Here is a 4991-nt window from a genome sequence, read left to right as displayed (position 1 = left end):
GGGAGCCGGGAAGGGACAGGCGGAGGACCCAGTAGCCCGCCCCGGGAGCCCCAGGTCCGCACAGCCCCTCCTGCCCAGCGAGGCGCGTCTGTCTGCACCGCAGCCCGTGCACTGTGCGGACCAGATCGGCTCCCAAGGAAAGTGCTCCCTGAGAGGCGCTCTCCCAGAAGTGCTCCCGAGGGACGTGCTCCCTTCAGCCCCCACCAGCAGACCTTAGTTACGTGGCCGCCTGGGTTCTGGACCTCGGGCCAGGTAGGGCAGAGGACACCTGCCCTGCTCTGCCCGCCCAGAGGGTCCCAGGCTGGGTGTCTGTGAGGCGGCCACCCCTATGGAGGCTCCCAGGCCGCTTCATGCGGGCACTTTCACTCCCTTGCCAGCTGCGCCCTGAGCCTTCCCCAAGTTCTCATTGGCGGAGCCCGTGTCTGCCCTGCAGCCGTTCTCTGGTCTGTCTGTCCACAGGCCCACCAGGACTGTGACGGAGGCACAGTCCCCGCTACCTGTGCTGCTGGCCATGCCTGTAGCCTCACGGTCTCTGTGGGCTGCATGCATGCATGCTTCCAACTCGGAGATCTCTTCCAGGGTGTCTGGGCTCGGCAGAGCATCCCTGGTCGGGGAAGGGGCTGGGAGGCCCTGGGTGTGGCCATGCCTCCTACAGCGGCTGGCGCACTCAGTAGGGCCCATGAGCGGCGTGGAGGGCAGCCCAGCAGCCTGCCGTGCAGAGACGCCTGTGGGCTGCTTGCTTCCTGCTGCATCCAGGGGTCTCACACAGCACTGGGTGATGTTTGCTGAGAGTCTCTGGGGAAGACAGGGTGGTGTGCAAGGGCAGGTGTGGACAGGGATGCGGGCAGGTGTAGACAGGGGTGCAGGCAAGTGTAGACGGGGGTGCAGGCAGGTGTAGATGGAATGCGGGCAGGTGTAGATGGGTGCAGGCAGGTGTAAATGGGATACAGGCAGGGTATAGACAGGGGTGCAGGCAGGTGTAGACGTGTGCAGGCAGGTGTAGATGGGTGCAGGCAGGTGTAGATGGGTGCAGGCAGGTGTAGACACGTGCCCTGGGAACCCGCTGTAACCCTGCACTTGATGCTGTCAGAAGTGTCAGGATGGAGACCAGGTGCTGCTGCTGGGGCCCTTGTCTTGCATGTAGCCGCCTAGTTGGATTCCTGCCACCACACATGGTCCCCTGAGCCCCACCTGCTTGGGAGTGTGGCCCAAAACAAGAGGGATGGCAGGGAGAGAAGGAGAGAGAGGGGGGGGGGGGGAGAGAGAGAGAGAGAGAGAGAGAGAGAGAAGGACGCCAACACTGAGGGTAGTCCTGGAGAGCACCAGTTGCTCTCAGGGCCAAGGGGACCTGCTGGGGGCAGGGACCAGCACAGGGACTGTCTCTGCGGCCACTCACTTGCTTGTCCCAAGCAAAGTGGGCCCTGCTAGGTTCTGAGCCTTGAGAATGTGCTCGTGCACCCTGGGCACTCTGCCCGAGGCCAGCTGCAGGGCAGACTGTGGGCAGGGGCACTGGAGGGCAGGCCGTGGGCAGGCTGACAGGAGGGTGGGCGGATGGCTGGACGGCCCCGCCCCGCCCTCCGTTGGCTGCAGCCACGGCTCTGGAATCCTGAGCTCACCAGGACATGCCCCAGGGTGCCCGGTGCCCCGTGAGCTCTGGGCAGGACGCGGGCGTGTGCCCGTCTGTGTGCAGGTCTGAGCCTGGCCAGCCGCAGCGGCATCCCTGGCTCTCTCCACGGAGCCTCTTTCTTTGCCACGAAGCCAAGCAGGTTGGTCCAAGCATGGCCTGACTCGGTGGGCCGTGGAGGACCGTGCCACTGTGCTCAGGCTCTGCATGCCACTCCCTGCAGGTTCTTCGGCCCCCGCTGCACACGCTTAGCTGAGCTCACGTCTGAAACGAGGCCTGAGGTCCCAGGAATGGGGGCACGATTCGTGGTGCAGGGCAGGGATTGTGGTGGGGGCCCAGAGCGGCGGTGCTGGAGGCCCCCAGTTCTCAGAGTGAGTGTGAGTTTGTGCCTGTGGAAGTGTGTGAGCGACTGAGTGAATGTGTGTGTGAGCGTGGGAGTGTGAGGGTGTGTGAGGGTGCGTTTGTGAATGAATGAATGTGTGAGTGCGAGAGTGAATGCATGAGTGTGTGTGTATGTGTCTGAGTGAGAGTGAGTGTGTGACTGAAGATATGTGAGAATGTGTGTGAGTGTGTGAGTGGGAGTGAATGGGTGAGAGTGTGAGTGAGTGAGTGAGCTCACTGGAAGGAATGGGGCTTTCTCTGCCTGCAGATGTCTTCACGTGTGTGTGTGTGTGTGTGTGTGTGTGTGTGTGTGCTTTGTCCTCAGGGCTGTGGAGTGTCATCGTGGAGTCTGTGGCTGGGTGCTCAGGGCCTGCCCCGGCAGTCCACGGGCACTGCCCACACAGGCTGCCGCCAGACCACAGTGTCCCTTCCTCCGGGGAGAATCTGTTGTTCCGTGCTGGCTGACGGCACCCCCAGTGACACCATCCACTGAACTCCTGGTGCTCCTGGTTCTGTTCATGTGGGGCCCGTTTTCTGTCGCTCCCTCAGCCTTAGGTGCTCATGGAGCTTTTCCTGTGCTGGGACAGGGGCTGAGGGGAGGCAGGACCTCCAGAAGGGATGACACTGTGGGCCCAACCAGCAGTGGCCAGTAGGACCCCTGGCCCCCCAGCAGTGACCAGCCTATGGCAGGTGTATGCCGAGCCCTGAGCTCTGTGTGTGTGTGAGTGTGAGTGTGTGTGAGTGTGTCAGCAAGTTTGTGTGTGTGTGAATGTGTGAGTGTGTGTGTGAATGTGAGTTTGTGTGTGAATGTGTGAGTGTGTGTATGTGTGTGTCTGCGAGTTTGTGTGTGTGAATGTGTGAGTGAGTGTGTGTGTGTGTGTGAGAGAGAGAGAGAGAGAGTCAGTCCACCCCCAGGGCCCTTTCCTCCCTCTGCTGTGAGCGCATATGGCTTTATCCTTAGTTCTCTGATCAGTGTCTGCAGCCCTGGAGTCACACCCAGTTGACTGTGCTGCTGGTCCCGCTTGGTTGTGTTTTCTGAGGGTCTCCACACTTGCATTCCTCAGAGCTTCCAGTCTCTGGTTTTCTTGCTCCGGTGGGCAGTTAGGTGTCAGCGCCGTTCTTACCTCAGTTTCTGTGTCCCTTTGGGGAAGTTTTGGAAGAGTTTAAGAAGGATTGTGCTGAGCTTTTTTGTGAGCGGGGGGATTGAGGCTTCTGGTCCTTGGCTTGTCCTTGATTACTGATTCATCTTGTTATCACAAGTCTCCCTTGGTGGCTTTTCTCTCTCTGTCTTGACTCGGTCTTGGGGAGTGCCAAGGTATGTGCCGAGGAGTTTTCCATATTTTGGGTGCCCCGTGTTGGGATGTTTGAGTCTAACAGTTTCTTGTCATCCTTTATTTTGGGGTTTGGGGCTCAGTAAGAGCTTCCTCTTGGGGCGGGGGGTTGGGGATCGTGTGGAGTGCAGGGATCAAACCTGGGCTGGACGCGTGTAAGGCAAGCGCCTGTCCTGTCCCCCTCACGTGTGTGACGTCAGCTGGACTGGGCCTGTCTGTCTCCCAAGTCTGTGCCCTCTGTCTCGGCGAGTCTTTCTATTTATCAGTTTCTGTCTCGGGCCTGGAGGGGAGGCTCAGAACATGCACGTGCCTCTGTGTGGCCATAAGTCGGCCCCTCTGTGCTGCGCGTTGCCCGGTGCTGTCCCTCGGCGCTGCCCCTGATCCTGCATCCCTGGGAGCATGGGAAGCTGCAGGGCTGGAGCCCACGCCACAAGGATGAGTGAGCGTGTGAGAGCAGGTGTATCCCCCCACTGGGTGTGTGGGACCCTGACAGCACAGGGTGGGTGGGGTCGGGCAGTTGGTGTCTGCTCCAGCCGCCTGACCGTGAGCTCTGCTCTGCCTGCATGTCCCTGGCCCCCCTCTCGCTGCCCAGGTGCCCACTTCCTCTCGCCAAGCTGTTGTGGTGTGAGGCCAGGCTGGTGGAGGAGGCCCTTGGCCGCATGCAGCCGTGTTGCAGTGCCTGGCTATGGCTGTGGGGCCGGCGTGTTGGCCCGTGGCCCCTGGTGGCTCGGCCACGGGTGGCCTGTTTTTCCCTCAGTGGAGGTGCTGCTCGGGGATGCACGGTCTGTGTGGCCCCCAAGTCCCCGTGCGCCGGTGATACGTACTTCCTTGCTGATTTCCGTCCCCTCAGCCTGGGGGTTTGCAGCGGGAAGTGCCAACACCTCGGAGGCGGCTCAGAGCCAAAGTTCCCCGCGGAGCAGCCGTGGAGGCGCAGTTGGTGCTGGCCTGCCGCTGAGCCGGCCCCTCTGGACACCCCTGTCCCTGTCCTACCCTCGGCCCTTGCTGGCCCTTCCCCAGGGCAGCTGAGGCAGAGGCAGGGCCTCTCACAGGGCCTGGAGGGGGCTAGGGGTGCCCCCGCCTGTCCTGCGGCTGTGGGGCTCATGCAGGGCTGGGGGCCCCTGTGCATGCACAGCGTGGTGAGTGTGGGAGAAATCTCCAGAGCCTGGAAGCTTCCAAAAGCAGGGCGCAGGAGGGGCTGGGTATGCAAGGCCCCGGGCCAGCCCATGAAGTCAGTTCAGGGCCAGAGCCGCAGCCGCATAATTGTGACTCTCCCGTCCCCTCCCTGTCCCCTGCCTGCCCTGTTGTCACGGCTGCCTCTGCCCAGGACCCACGGCCCCTGCCCACCTGGCCTTGCCCGGCCCCGTGCTGGGGCTGACGCTGGCCTCCGCCTGTCCTCCTAGGCACCCCAGCCCCCACCAGCCTGGGGTCACAGGGCACATCCTGTGGAGGGCGGCCACGCTGGGGCTTCCGCACTGCCCCTGCCAGGCTGCCCCCCCCCCCCCGGCCCCTGGACCCCAGCCCCCAGCACTGCAGGCAGGCGGAGGGGCCTCCCCATCCCGGATCCAGGAGAGGGAGAGGTCACGCAGCTTCCTCTGGAGCCTGAAGGTCTGATTGTCCTCACTTCCTGCAGATGTGCTTCCGTCCCTGTGTCCCCG

Source organism: Sorex fumeus, unplaced genomic scaffold (genome assembly GCF_029834395.1).
Source record: "Sorex fumeus unplaced genomic scaffold, SorFum_2.1 ptg000024l, whole genome shotgun sequence".
Lineage (NCBI taxonomy): Eukaryota > Metazoa > Chordata > Mammalia > Eulipotyphla > Soricidae > Sorex > Sorex fumeus.
The sequence above is the reverse complement of the archived record's forward strand: the minus strand, read 5'-3'. Positions refer to the sequence as shown.